The 16,222-nt window shown below is 44.9% G+C and overlaps 1 non-coding gene across 1 annotated transcript; it reads left to right on the plus strand.

The window, feature by feature from the left end:
• Positions 1 to 9,546: 9,546 nt before the first annotated feature.
• LOC123150716 (U5 spliceosomal RNA) lies at positions 9,547 to 9,665 on the plus strand. The gene has a single exon (XR_006475315.1). It is a non-coding gene; the product is annotated as a U5 spliceosomal RNA (small nuclear RNA).
• The last annotated feature ends 6,557 nt before the right edge of the window (positions 9,666 to 16,222 follow it).

Below are 16,222 nucleotides of genomic sequence, written 5' to 3' on the forward strand. Positions count from 1 at the left end.
CGGTCATGTCTGCATGGTTCCCGAACCCGTAGGGTCTACACACTTAAGGTTCGATGACGCTAGGGTTATAGGGAATAGATATACGTGGTTACCGAATGTTGTTCGGAGTCCCGAGTGAGATCCCGGACGTCACGAGGAGTTCCGGAATGGTCCGGAGGTAAAGATTTATATATAGGAAGTATGGTTTTGGCCACCGGAAGTGTTCCGAGCATCACCGATAGTGTACCGGGACCACCGGAGGGTCCGAGGGTCCACCGGGAGGGGCCACGGGCCCCGGAGGCATACATGGGCCAAGTGTGAGAAGGGACCAGCCCCTAGGTGGGCTGGGGCGCCTCCCCACCAAGGCCCATGCGCCTAGAGAGAAGAGGGGGCAAACCCTAGGGCAGATGGGCCCTAAAGGCCCATGCCTGGTGCGCCTCCCTCTCCCCCCCACTTGGCCGCCACCCCAGATGGGGATTGGGGCTGCCGCCACCCCTATGGAGGGAACCCTAGGTGGGGGCGCAGCTCTCCCTCTCCCCCTATATATAGTGGAGGCGAAGGGGCAGCCCAACACACGAAGTTCTTCTCCTATTGGCGCAGCCCTACCTCTCTTTCTCCTCCTCTCCCGCGGTGCTTGGCGAAGCCCTGCAGGATTGCCACGCTCCTCCACCACCACCACACCATTGTGCTGCTGCTGGATGGAGTCTTCCTCAACCTCTCCCTCTCTCCTTGCTGGATCAAGGCATGGGAGACGTCACCGGGCTGTACGTGTGTTGAACGCGGAGGTGCCGTCTGTTCGGCACTAGGATCTCCGGTGATTTGGATCACGACGAGTACGACTCCTTCAACCCCGTTCTCTTGAACGCTTCCGCTTAGTGATCTACAAGGGTATGTAGATGCACTCCCCTCTCTCTCATTGCTAGTCTCTCCATAGATAGATCTTGGTGACTCGTAGGAAAATTTTGAATTTCTGCTACGTTACCCAATAGTGGCATCATGAGCTAGGTCTATTGCGTAGATTCTATGCACGAGTAGAACACAAATTAGTTGTGGGTGTTGATTTTGTTCAATATGCTTACCGTTACTAGTCCAATCTTGTTTCGATGGTATTGTGGAATGAAGCGGCCCGAACCGACCTTACACGTACACTTACGTGAGACAGGTTCCACCGACTGACATGCACTTGTTGCATAAGGTGGCTAGCGGGTGCCAGTCTCTCCCACTTTAGTCGGATCGGATTCGATGAAAAGGGTCCTTATGAAGGGTAAATAGCAATTGGCATATCACGTTGTGAGTTTTGCGTAGGTAAGAAACTTTCTTGCTAGAAACCCATAGCAGCCATGTAAAACATGCAAACAACAATTAGAGGACGTCTAACTTGTTTTTGCAGGGTATGCTATGTGATGTGATATGGCCAAAAGAATGTGATGAATGATATGTGATGTATGAGATTGATCATGTTCTTGTAATAGGAATCACGACTTGCATGTCGATGAGTATGACAATCGGCAGGAGCCATAGGAGTTGTCTTAATTTATTGTATGACCTGCGTGTCATTGAACAATGCCATGTAATTACTTTACTTTATTGCTAACCGGTAGCCATAGTAGTAGAAGTAATAAGTTGGCGAGACAACTTCATGGAGACACGATGATGGAGATCATGGTGTCATGCCGGTGACGATGATGATCATGGAGCCCCGAAGATGGAGATCAAAAGTAGCAAAATGATATTGGCCATATCATGTCACTTTTTGATTGCATGTGATGTTTATCATGTTTATGCATCTTATTTGCTTAGAACGATGGTAGTAAATAAGATGACCCCTCATAAAATTTCAAGAAAGTGTTCCCCCTAACTGTGCACCATTGCGAAAGTTCGTTGTTTCGAAGCACCACGTGATGATCGGGTGTGATAGATTCTAACGTTCACATACAACGGGTGTAAGCCAGATTTACACACGCGAAACACTTAGGTTGACTTGACGAGCCTAGCATGTATAGACATGGCCTCGGAACACAAGAGACCGAAAGGTCGAGCATGAGTCGTATGGTAGATACGATCAACATGAAGATGTTCACCGATGATGACTAGTCCGTCTCACGTGATGATCGGACACGACCTAGTCGATTCGGATCATGTAATCACTTAGATGACTAGAGGGATGTCTATCTGAGTGGGAGTTCATAAGATGAACTTAATTATCCTGAACATAGTCAAAAGGTTTTTGCAAATTATGTCGTTGCATACGCTTTAGTTCTACTATTTTAGATATGTTCCTAGAGAAAATTTAGTTGAAAGTTGATAGTAGCAATTATGCGGACTGGGTCCGTAAAATGAGGATTGTCCTCATTGCTTCGTAGAAGGCTTATGTCCTTAATGCACCGCTCGGTGTGCCGAACCTCGAACGTCGTCTGTGGATGTTGCGAACATTTGACATACACGTTTTGGTAACTACGTGATAGTTCAGTTAAACGGTTTAGAGATGAGGCACCAAAGACGATTTCGAAACGTCACGGAACATGTGAGATGTTTCAAGGGCTGAAATTGGGATTTCAGGCTCGTGCCCACGTCAAGAGGTATAAGACCTCCGACGATTTTCTTAGCCTGCAAACTAAGGGAGAAAAGCTCAATCGTTGAGCTTGTGCTCAGATTATCTGAGTACAACATCACTTGAATCGAGTGGGAGTTGATCTTCCAGATGAGATAGTGATGTTTCTCCAAAGTCATTGCCACCAAGCTGCTAGAGCTTCGTGATGAACTATAACATATCAGGGATAGATATGATGATCCTTGAGATATTCGCGATGTTTGACACCGCGAAAGTAGAAATCAAGAAGGAGCATCAATTGTTGATGGTTGGTAAAACCACTAGTTTCAAGAAGGGCAAGGGCAAGAAGGGATACTTCATGAAACGGCAAAATAGTTGCTGCTCTAGTGAAAACCCAAGGTTGAACCCAAACCCGAGACTAAGTGCTTCTGTAATGAGAGGAACGGACACTAAAGCAGAACCACCCTTGATACTTAGTAGATAAGAAGGCAGGCAAGGTCGACGGAAGTATATTGGATATACATTATGTTAATGTGTACTTTACTAGTACTCCTAGTAGCACCAGGGTATTAGATACCGGTTCGGTTGCTAAGTGTTAGTAACTCGAAATAAAAGCTACAGAATAAACGGAGACTAGCTAAAGGTGAGCTGACGATATGTGTTGGAAGTGTTTCCAAGGTTTATGTGATCAAGCATCGCACGCTCCCTCTACCATCGAGATTTGGTGTTTGCGTTGAGCATAGACATGATTGGATTATGTCTATCGCAATGCGGTTATTCATTTAAGGAGAATAATGGTTACTCTGTTTATTTGAATAATACCTTCAATGGTCTTGCACCTAAAAAGAATGGTTTATTGAATCTCGATCGTAGTGATACACGTTTTCATGCCAAAAGATATAAGATAGTAATGATAGTACCACTTACTTGTGGCACTGCCATGTAAGTCATATTGGTGTAAAACGCATGAAGAAGCTCCATGTTGATGGATCTTTGGACTCACTCGTTTTTGAAAAGTTTGAGACATGCGAACCGTGTCTATTGGTGTATACGCATGAAGAAACTCCATGCAGATGGATCGTTTGGACTCACTTGATTTTGAATCACTTGAGATATGCAAATCATACCACATGGGCAAGATGACTAAAAAGCCTCGTTTTCAGTAAGATTGAACAAGATAGCAACTTGTTGGAAGTAACACATTTTGATGTGTGCAGTCCAATGAGTACTGAGGCATGCAGTGAATATCGTTATGTTCTTACTTCACAGATGATTCGAGTAAATGTTGAGTATATTTGCTTGATGAAACACAAGTCTGAATTATTGAATGGTTAGAGTAATTTCAGAGTGAAGTTGAAGATCATTGTGACAAGAGGATAAAATGTCTATGATATGATCATAGAGATGAGTATCTGAGTTACGAGCTTTGGCACGAAATTAAGACATTGTGGAAATTTTTTCACAATTAATACCGCCTGGAACACCATAGTGTGATGGTGTGTCCGAACATAATAGTTGCATCCTATTGGATATGGTGCATACCATGATGTCTCTTATCGAATTACCACTATCGTTCATGGGTTAGGCATTAGAGACAACTGCACTCACTTTAATAGGGCACCACGTAATTCCGTTGAGACGACACCGTTTGAACTATGGTTTAGAGAAACCTAAGTTGTTGTTTCTTAAATAGTTTGGGGCTGCGACGCTTATGTGAAAAAGTTTCAGGTTGATAAGCTCGAACCCAAAGCGGATAAAATACATCTTCATAGGACACCCAAAAACAGTTGGGTATACCTCCTATTTTAGATCCGGAAGCAAAATGATTGTTTCTAGAAACGGGTCCTTTCTCGAGGAAAAGTTTCTCTTGAAAGAATTGAGTGGGAGGATGGTGGAGACTTGATGAGGTTATTGAACCGTCACTTCAACTAGTGTGTAGCAGGGCACAGGAAGTTGTTCCTATGGCGCCTACACCAATTGATGTAGAAGCTTATGATAGTGATCATGAAGTTTTGGATCAAGTCACTACCGTACCTCGTAGGGTGACAAGGATGCGTACTTCAGAGTGGTACAGTAATCCTGTCTTAAAGGTCATGTTGCTATACAACAATGAACCTACGAGCTATGGAGAAGCAATGGTGGGCCCATATTCCGACAAATGGTTAGAAGCCATGAAATCCGAGATAGGGTCAATGTATCAGAACAAAGCATGGACTTTGGTGGAGTTGCCCGATGATCGGCAAGCCATTGAGATAAATGGATCTTTAAGAAGAAGACGGACGTGGATGGTAATGTCACCGTCTGTGAAGCTCGACTTGTGGTGAAGAGTTTTTCACAAGTTCAAGGAAGTTGACTACAATGAGATTTTCTCATCCGTAGCGATGCTTAAGTCCGTCGGAATCATGTTAGCATTAGCTGCATTTATGAAATCTGCCAAATGGATGTCAAAACGAGTTTCCTTACCAGTTTTCGTAAGGAAAGGTTGTATGTGATACAATCAGAAAGGTTTGTCGATCCTAAGGATGCTAAAAGGTATGCTAGCTCTAGCGATCCTTCTAAGGAGTGGAGTAAGCATCTCGGAGTTGGAATGTATGCTTTGATGAGATGATCAAAGATTTTGGGTTTATACAAAGTTTATGAGAAATTTGTATTTCCAAAGAAGTGAGTGGGAGCACTATAGAGTTTCTGATAAGTATATGTTGTTGACATATTGTTGATCAGAAATGATGTAGAATTTCTGGAAAGCATATAGGGTTATTTGAAAGGTGTTTTTCAATAGAAAACCTGGAATAAGCTGCTTGAACATTGAGCATCAAGATCTATGAGGATAGATCAAAAACCGCTAAATGGTACTTTCAAATGAGCACATACCTTGACATGATCTTGAAGGTGTTCAAGATGGATCAGTCAAAGAAGGAGTTCTTGCCTGAGTTGTAAGGTATGAAGTTAAGAGTTAAAGCTCGACCATGGCAGAAGAGAGAGAAAGGACGAAGGTCGTCCCCTACGCTTCAGACGTAGGCTCTATAGTATGCCATGCTGTGTACCGCACCGGAAGTGTGCCTTGCCATGAGTCAGTCAAGGGGTACAAGAATGATCCAGGAATGGATCATTGGACAGCGGTCAAAATTGTCCTTGGAGTAAATAAGGACATGTTTCTCGATTATGGAGGTGATAAAGAGTTCGGCGTAAAGGGTTACGTCGATGCAAGCTTTAACACCTATCCGAATGACTCTGAGTAGCAAACCGGATACGTATAGTGGAGCAACCATTTGGAATAGCTCCAAGTGGAGCGTGGAAGCAACATTTACAATATGACCTAGAGATTTGCGAAATACATACGGATCTGAATGTTGCAGACCCGTTGACTAAAACCTCTCTCATAAGCAAAACATGATCAAACCCTAGAACTCATTGAGTCTTAATCACATGGTGATGTGAACTAGTTTAGTGACACTAGTAAACTCTTTGGATGTTGGTCACATGGCGATGTGACCTGTCAATGTTAATCACATGGCGATGTGAACTAGATTATTGACTCTAGTGCAAGTGGGAGACTGTTGGAAATATGCCCTAGAGGCAATAATAAATTGGTTATTATTATTATATTTCCTTGTTCATAATAATCGTTTATTATCCATGCTATAATTGTATTGATAGGAAACTCAGATACATGTGTGGGTACATAGACAACACCATGTCCCTAGTAAGCCTCTAGTTGACTAGCTCGTTGATCAATAGATGGTTACGGTTTCCTGACCATGGACATTGGATGTCGTTGATAACGGGATCACATCATTAGGAGAATGATGTGATGGACAAGACCCAATCCTAATCCTAGCACAAAGATCATGTAGTTCATATGCTAGAGCTTTTCTAATGTCAAGTATCATTTCCTTAGACCATGAGATTGTGCAACTCCCGGATACCGTGGGAATTCTTTGGATGTACCAAACGTCACAACGTAACTGGGTGGCTATAAAGGTGCACTACGGGTATCTCTGAAAGTGTCTGTTGGGTTGGCACGAGTCGAGACTGGGATTTGTCACTCCGGTTGATGGAGAGGTATCTCTGGGCCCACTCGGTAGGACATCATCATAATGTGCACAATGTGACCAAGGGGTTGATCATGGGATGATGTGTTACGGAACGAGTAAAGAGACTTGCCAGTAACAAGATTGAACAAGGTATCGGCATACCGACGATCGAATCTCGGGCAAGTACAATACCGCTAGACAAATGGAATTGTATACGGGATTGATTGAGTCCTTGACATCGTGGTTCATCCGATGAGATCATCGTGGAACATGTGGGAGCCAACATGGGTATCCAGATCCCGCTGTTGGTTATTGACCAGAGAACGTCTCGGTCATGTCTGCATGGTTCCCGAACCCGTAGGGTCTACACACTTAAGGTTCGATGACACTAGGGTTATAGGGAATAGATATACGTGGTTACTGAATGTTGTTCAGAGTCCCAGATGAGATCTCGGACATCACGAGGAGTTCCGGAATGGTCCGGAGGTAAAGATTGATATATAGGAAGTATGGTTTTGGCCACCGGAAGTGTTCCGGGCATCACCGGTAGTGTACCCGGACCACCGGAGGGGTCCGGGGGTCCACCGGGAGGGGCCACGGGCCCCGGAGGCATACATGGGCCAAGTGTGAGAAGGGACCAGTCCCTAGGTGGGCTGGGGCGCCTCCCCACCAAGGCCCATGCGCCTAGAGAGAAGAGGGGGCAAACCCTAGGGCAGATGGGCCCTAAAGGCCCATGCGTGGTGCGCCTCCCTCTCCCCCCCACTTGGTCGCCACCCCAGATGAGGATTGGGGCTGCCGCCACCCCTAGGGAGGGAACCCTAGGTGGGGGCACAGCCCTCCCTCTCCCCCTATATATAGTGGAGGCAAAGGGGCAGCCCAACACACGAAGTTCTTCTCCTGTTGGCGCAGCCCTACCTCTCTTTCTCCTCCTCTCCCGCGGTGCTTGGCGAAGCCCTGCAGGATTGCCACGCTCCTCCACCACCATCACACCGTTGTGCTGCTGCTGGATGGAGTCTTCCTCAACCTCTCCCTCTCTCCTTGCTGGATCAAGGCATGGGAGACGTCACCGGGCTGTACGTGTGTTGAACACGGAGGTGCCGTCTGTTCGGCACTAGGATCTCTGGTGATTTGGATCACGAGAGTACGACTCCTTCAATCCCATTCTCTTGAACGCTTCCGCTTAGCGATCTACAAGGGTATGTAGATGTACTCCCCTCTCTCTCGTTGCTAGTCTCTCCATAGATAGATCTTGGTGACTCGTAGGAAAATTTTGAATTTCTGCTATGTTACCCAACAGCAGTCATGTTGTATCCCTTACAATTGTAGGTAGGTTGCGATATGTGTAGTTACAACTCTTGTGGTGGACATGCAACTGGCCTCTCTCCCTCTAGTTGTAGTCATGTTGTACCCATTGCAGTTGCAAGTAGGTTACGACATGTGCGTTGCAACTCTAGTGGTGGACATGCAACTGACCGACATCCTCCCCTCTAGCTGCAATTGTGTTTTACCCCTTGCAGTTGCAGGCGGGTTGTGATGCGTGCAGTTGCAATTCTAGTGGTGGACGTGCAACTAGTCGACATCTCCCCTCCAGTTGCAGGTGGGTTGCAACGCATGCGGTTGCAGCTCTTGTCGAGAACATGCACCTAGTCATCCACCACCACCCCTGCAGTTCCAAATCATAATGTATCCCTTGCGGTTGCAGACGAGTTACGACACGTGCAATTGCAACTCTAGTGACGGACATGCAATTGGTCAACATCCATCCCCTGCAGTTGCAGTCACGTTGTACCCCTTGCAGTTGCGTGCACGTTGCAACAAGTGCAATTGCAGCTCTAGTGACGGACATGCAACTAGACAAACGTCCCTCCCCCTCAAGTTACAATCGCATTGTACTCCTTGTAGTTACACACGGATTGTGACACGTGTAATTATAGGTTGCGTTATAATACCATCCTATGTGTGTGTGTGTGTGTGTGTGTATAAAGAAAAACAAGAACAAATTATCAAAAATGATAAAATAAAAAATAAAAGAGGAAACAACATATAACTAAATAAATAAATGAGGTAAAGCATAAAATACATGAAGATGAGAAAAAATGGAAAATTAAACGTGTACAAACGAGTAAATGAAAAATGAAAAAAATGGCAGACCAACCAACAAACAAAAAAAGCGACTGACAATGAAAAAGGCTCAAGCCAGTAGCTAGGCAGCCCACCACGCAAGCAAGCCTCACCCCTGACAAAAAAAAACAAAGCCGAAAGAAAGCAACCCAACACAAAACGTCAGACGTTGGTTTTTCACGAAACAGCATACGTCGTAAACTAGCAAAAGAAAATCTAATGGCTAGGCCAGTCGACTGAGACTTCACTAAAACTCAGTCGACTGAGTTTTAGCGCTTCCCAAAGGAAAAAGAAAGGTTCATTTATTTTTGAGGAATCTCAGTTCGCTGTCTATCGAGCGGTGTTGCAGAAAGGAGTCGCGAAGGAGACAAGACCACCGTGGGCTGGGCTGTTGTTGCATCTCGAGTGGGCTTTCTCGAGACAAGATCATCCCATCGGTCTGTAGATCCAACATAACGTGTTTCTCTGGGCTTTCTGGTGAACATGTGCGGCAGCAGCAGCGCTGCAGCCGAAGGGAAAGCAGCGGGCGGAGGCAGGCGTTTTAGGGGCCGCTTGGATCATTGCCCCGAGATGCCATGCCAAAAATTTAATCGTTGACACAACTTTGGTGCTCATTTGGTTGGTGGTCAAAAAATTGGTGCACTCGCAGCTCCACATCAGGCTTAGTTCAATTCGTAGCCAACTTTTTGGCAGGGCATGTGTGGCCAAATCCCACACCAATTATTTGGCGAGCCCATGATGGGCAAGGCCAACGTGGGCGCAAACCAAACAGCCCCTTAGTCCCACATCGCCTGGCTAAGCAGGAGGGAGCAGAGAGCTTGGCTACATAAGAGGGCGTGGTGTAACCGTTGAGAGCCACGTAGCTGCGTGATGAGCACAAAGCGAACTATTATTTCGCCTTTTACTAAAGAATACTGTGTGCACGCCACACTAAGCAACATACGCTAAATTTTTGAGGGTGTTTTCTCTTTGTGAGAAAACCCCCACACTTCAAGTCTCCAAATGTTTGATATTATTTATGTTGATATGTACCCTTGTAAAAAGTAATCTAGATCTTAGACCCTCTTGTGTCTTGGCCTAGAGGCTTAGTATTCCTGCAGTTCCTCTTGCAATAGTTTGCCCTCCTATTTTTTTGAAATAATATGATGGAAAAATCACTAGTTCGTGTAGAACAGTATAACTTTTCAAGACCATATGCATAAAATTTTGCCCGATTTTGAATCGGATTTGGCGGCATGGCCAACGGTAAGGCATGGGACTGCAAATCCTTTATCCCCAGTTCAAATCTAGGTGTTGCCTGACCAAAAAAATGAGGACTTGAAGATCAAGTATCTTGCACAGAAACTTTTTCCATATCACAAGATTCATGGATGTACATGAGGAGGATTGGATAATCTATGGTTGCGGTACCTATTGCGGATCCTCTGGCCACAGTATTTGGTTTGGTTGCAACAATCTCTGCCGCTTCTGCTGGGGACTCTTGCTGTCATGGTTTGAGTTTGGCAGGCGCAGCTACAAAACCAACTTATAGGTCATCTTAAAACGCAAAGAGGGCAAAACAGAAACACTAGAAACATGGCATCAGTACTGTGTTCAAAAAAATAGAAAAAAGAAACAGGGCATCATGGTGGGACTATACCTCACGAATAGCACTGCTAGCATAATGAGCATTTCTTGCACCATCCTCAACTTCATCTGATGCACATGGAGCACAAAACAATTAGATTCATGATCACTCACTAATCACTACAGAAATACTCAAATGCACGATGATTTCACAACCAAATTACCAGTTTGAATTCAGGCCCCAATCAGCACAATCTAACAACGAATTGATCGTACCAATTCAAAGTGAGTACCTAAAGTAAGATGTCCTTTTACTTAATCACACCTCAAGAAATTCCAAGTTCTTCAACAAAAATCAAACATTTCCGAGGATTCAAGTCTTCAACTATCATTTACCCTCACAAGCCACAAGTGAAGAAAATAGCCCAAATCCATACAGATGATGAGACTGGCCGATCTAACATGAACAATAGACGATGTGACCAATCTAACATGGGCTACACAAAACAAGAACCATACAGACTGAAATAAAATGTGCTTGAACACACCTATGGATACAACGACATATTCCTAAAAAGGACACAAGGAAAAACATTGAGCTGCACAGTTACCTGAATTGCCATTCATCAGATATTTGTGCAGCGCACATCGAATGTAGGTTGGATGGAAATCCAAGGATCTATTTGCATCAAGTGGCATCAGCTCTCGCACTGCCCTTGTTCCTCATGTCAACAGTGACAACCCATTTAGTTCCATTCCAACCACCCTCCTTTGACCTGAGGCAAACAACATCATCACCACACAGGATGGGACCGGATGTTTTCAGATCCTTCAATGGCAGGTCTGCAGCACCACCGAGATCACGCAAAGAGACAGTTCCAAGGTCATCAACATGAAGCATGCTCCCTTTGCGCCAATAGTCCCAAGAGATGTGCCTGTACCACGTGATGAGCCTCCAACCAGCGGACTCGTATTCATCCTCCTCCTTCGGATCCTTGGCCAATTCAGAGTCACAGAGCACGTCCTTGCTAGAGACGTCGGGGATGCTGTTGCTTCTAAGCTTGAACAATTGTTCCAACTCGACACATGTGATCATCATGCCATCTATGCATGTGATGTCGTAGAAGGACCATGCCAGGATTTCGCGGTAGTGTTCTCGGTTGTTGGGCAGCAGCGTGGGCAATGGAACAAAGCACGACGTCACATGCTCGTCCAGCATGTTGCAGAGCAGCATGCCATGCCATAGATTGACATAGCCAAGCACCCCATCTCCCAAGTTGATCACCTTGTCCGGAGTCACATCTGCTTGACGCTCTGTTAGTCCAGAGGGAATGCCTGGGACGAGTGGCTGCTGGGTCCAGGCGCCATGCTACCTGAAGACATGGATCCTGTACATGTACGTCTTTGACTCCCATCCGAAAGAGGCCAGGACAAAGTGCTTGCCGTCGCCATCCATAGTAGGCCGATGAGGTTCTGGTCGATCGTCCCTCTGTAGATATACGGGCCGACGCCTGGGAGCAGATCAAGCGACGCCCTGGCCTTGCAGCTTGGCCCTCCCACCCTGTAGATGAAGTACTCTGCTGGGCTGGAAGCGGCGAGGTAGATGCGGAGGAGGGCGAGGTTCTCCGACGACCAAACGATCTCCGGCACTGTGGGGGGCACTGTGGACGGTGGGGCTGTGATACGTCTCCAATGTATCTATAGTTTATGAAGTATTCATGCTATTATTTTATCATTCTTGGATGTTTTACAATCATTTTATAGCAACTTTATATCATTTTTGGGACTAACCTATTGACCTAGTGCCCAGTGTCAGGTGCTGTTTTCGCTTGTTTTTTACATCGCAGGAAATCAATACCAAACGGAGTCCAAACACCGCGTAACTTTTTGGAGATTTTTTATGCACCAGAAGGAACCCAATGGGCCCGAGCTGCACCTGGGGGGTGCCCCAGGGGGTCACAACCTACCAGGGCGCACCAGGGCCCCCTGGCGCGCCCAGGTGGGTTGTGCCCACCTCGGTGGCCTCCCGCACCCCCTCTTTGCAGTATAAATTCCCAAATATTCTGAAACCCTTCGGGGTAGCCCTAGATCAGAAGTTACGCTGCCGCAAGGTCTCTGTATGCACGAGATCCAATCTAGACCCCATTCTGGCACCCTGCGGCCACAACGATGAGGAGGGAGTAGTCCACCCTCGGGGCTGAGGGTTTGTACCAGTAGCTATGTGTTTGATCTCTCTCTCTCATGATCTATATCATGGGCTTTGTTAATATAGTCAGATCATATGATGTTTCTCCCCTCTATACTCTTGTTATGATGAATTGAATCTTTACGCTTCAAAGTTTTGTCTTGTCTGATTGAATATTCAGATATGAGAACACATGATATATGTCTTGCAATATGAATACTTGAGGGGACAATGAGGTATCTTATTGATTCACTTGGTATGTGTTATGGCATTCAACTCGCGGATTCCCACGGTGATATTGGGGTAATCTATGCATAGGGGTTGATGCACGTTTTTCTCTGACGAAAACTTTGGGGTCTCTTTATAGTTCTTTGTGTGGATTGAGTATTTATGAATATGAATTTGCTTTGGTGTTATTCTAGTATGAACTCTAGGATAGATCAAATGGAAAAAATAGCTTTGTGTTATTTTAGTACGAACTCTTGAATAGATCAAACGGAAAGAATAGCTTTGAGGTGGTTTCGTGACCTACAAACAATTCCTGTCTTTTGTTCTCCGCTAATAGGAACTCGAGAGTGATTCTTTATTGCACTTTGAGGGATAATCATATGATCCAACTATGTTAGCATTGTTGAGAGGTTGCACTAGCAAAAGTACGGACCATAGGCCTCATTTTAAGCATTGCAACACTGTTTTTGTGCCCGTTTACTATTTGCTACCTTGCTGTTTTTATTTATTCAGATTATAAAAATATATTTCTACCATCAATATTACACTTTTATCACCATCTCTTCGCCGAACTAGTGCACATATACAATTTGCCATTGTATTGGGTGTGTTGGGGACACAAGAGATTTCTTGTATTTGGTTGCAGGGTCGTTTGAGAGATACCATCTTCATCCTATACCTCTCATGGATTGGTAAACCTTAGGTCATCCACTTGAGGGAAAATTGCTACTGTCCTACAAAACTCTGCGCTTGGAGGCCCAACACGCGTCTACAAGAATAAAGTTGCATAGTAGACATCAGGTTGTAGACGTAGAATCTGGATAGGCGCGGCAGACGTTGATGACGTAGGTCACCTGGACCGGCACTGATTTTGTGGAGGTTTCGATGGTGGTATCGTTCACGAGGAAGTAGTCGATGTATCCATTTGAGTTGAGGAGGATGTAGTCCATGTATGATATTATGATTGCATGATGTATTGCTCTTCATGCATATGCACGTATATATGATGTACAAAGGTGGGCCATAGACCTCAACTATACAAGGAACTAGGAGGCGGGCCCAATACACAATATTCACATAACACATATACTCAACACCCTCCCGCAGTCGAAGCGGCACCGCGGCTGATGCAAAGACTGGACCGGAACTCCTCAAATGACACCGTAGGCAAACCCTTGGTCATGATATCAGGAAATTATTGGGAAGTAGGGACGTGTAAAACACGAATATGGCCAAGGGCCACCTATTCCCGAACAAAATGAATATCCAACTCAATATGCTTGGTCCGTCGATGATGCACTGGGTTAGCGGAGAGTTAGACCGTCGAGATGTTGTCGCAGTAGGCCACCGTGGCATGGTCAACATGGCAAGAGAGCTCCTGAAGCAGTTGGCGAAGCTATGAACACTCGGCGACGGCGTTGGCCATAGTGCGATACTCAGCCTCAGCACTGGAACAAGAGACCATAGGCTGCTGCTTGGACGACCACGAGATAAGTGAGGGTCCAAGATAGACAAAATAGCCCGAAGTGGAGCAACGAGTGATGTCTACTACACAACCTTATTCTTGTAGACGTTGTTGGGCCTCCAAGTGTAGAGGTTTGTAGGACAGTAGCAAATTTCCCTCAAGTGGATGACCTAAGGTTTATCAACCCGTGGGAGGCGTAGGATGAAGATGGTCTCTCTCAAACAACCCCGCAACCAGATAACAAAGAGTCTCTTGTGTCCCCAACACACCCAATACAATGGTAAATTGTATAGGTGCACTAGTTCGGCGAAGAGATGGTGGTACAAGTGCAATATGGATGGTAGATATGAGTATTTGTAATCTGAAAATATAAAAACAGCAAGGTAACAAGTGGTAAAAGTGAGCGTAAACGGTATTGCAATGCTAGGAAACAAGGCCTAGGGTTCATACTTTCACTAGTGCAAGTTCTCTCAACAATAATAACATAATTGGATCATATAACAATCCCTCAACATGCAACAAAGAGTCACTCCAAAGTCACTATAGCGGAGAACAAACGAAGAGATTATTGTAGAGTACGAAACCACCTCAAAGTTATCCTTTCTAATCGATCTATTCAAGAGTCCGTAGTAAAATAACACGAAGCTATTCTTTCCATTCGATCTATCATAGAGTTCGTACTAGAATAACACCTTAAGACACAAATCAACCAAAACCCTAATGTCACCTAGATACTCCAATGTCACCTCAAGTATCCGTGGGTATGATTATATGATATGCATCACATAATCTCAGATTCATCTATTCAACCAACACAAAGAACTTCAAAGAGTGCCCCAAAGTTTCTACCGAAGAGTCAAGACGAAAACGTGTGCCAACCCCTATGCATAAGTTCACAAGGTCACTGAACCCGCAAGTTGATCACCAAAACATACATCAAGTAGATCACGTGATATCCCATTGTCACCAAAGATAAGCACATGTAAGAAATACATCAAGTGTTCTCAAATCCTTAAAGACTCAATCCGATAAGATAACTTCAAAGGGAAAACTCAATCCATTACAAGAGAGTAGAGGAGGAGAAACATCATAAGATCCAACTATAATAGCAAAGCTCGCGATACATCAAGATCGTGCCAAATCAAGAACAAGAGAGAGAGAGAGAGAGAGAGAGAGAGATCAAACACATAGCTACTGGTACATACCCTCAGCCCCAAAAGTGAACTACTCCCTCCTTGTCATGGAGAGCGCCGGGATGATGAAGATGGCCACCGGTGAGGGATCCCCCCTCGGACAGGGTGCCGGAACATGGTCCTGATTGGTTTTTGGTGGCTACAGAGGCTTGCAGTGGCAGAACTCCTGATCTATTGTGCGCCTGGATATTTTCGGGGTATATGGATATATATAGGCGAAAGAAGTCGGTCAGGGGAGCCACGAGGGGCCCACGAGGGTGGGGGGCGCGCCCTAGACCCTCGTGGCCACCTCATTGCTTCCCTGACGTCTACTCCAAGTCTCCTGGATTGTTTTCGTTCCAAAAATAACTCTCCCGAAGGTTTCATTCCGTTTGGACTCTGTTTGATATTCCTTTTCTGCGAAACACTGAAATAGGAAAAAAAAGCAACAATATGGGTTGGGCCTCCGGTTAATAGGTTAGTCCCAAAACTAATAAAAAAGTGTATAGTAAATCCCATAAACATCCAAAATAGATAATATAATAGCATGGAACAATCAAAAATTATAGATATGCTGGAGACGTATCAAGCATCCCCAAGCTTAATTCCTGCTCGTCCTCGAGTAGGTAAATGATAAAAACAGATTTTTTGATGTGGAATGCTACCTAGCATATTTCTCAATGTAATTTTATTTATTGTGGCATGAATGTTCAGATCCAAATGATTCAAGACAAAAGTTTAATATTGACATAAAAATAATAATACTTCAAGCATACTAACAAAAGTAATCATGTCTTCTCAAAATAACATGGCCAAAGAAAGCTATCCCTACAAAATCATATAGTCTGACTATGCTCTATCTTCATCACACAAAGTATTTAATCATGCACAACCTCGATGACAAGCCAAGCAATTGTTTCA

Source organism: Triticum aestivum, chromosome 1B (assembly GCF_018294505.1).
Source record: "Triticum aestivum cultivar Chinese Spring chromosome 1B, IWGSC CS RefSeq v2.1, whole genome shotgun sequence".
NCBI classification, from domain to species: domain Eukaryota; kingdom Viridiplantae; phylum Streptophyta; class Magnoliopsida; order Poales; family Poaceae; genus Triticum; species Triticum aestivum.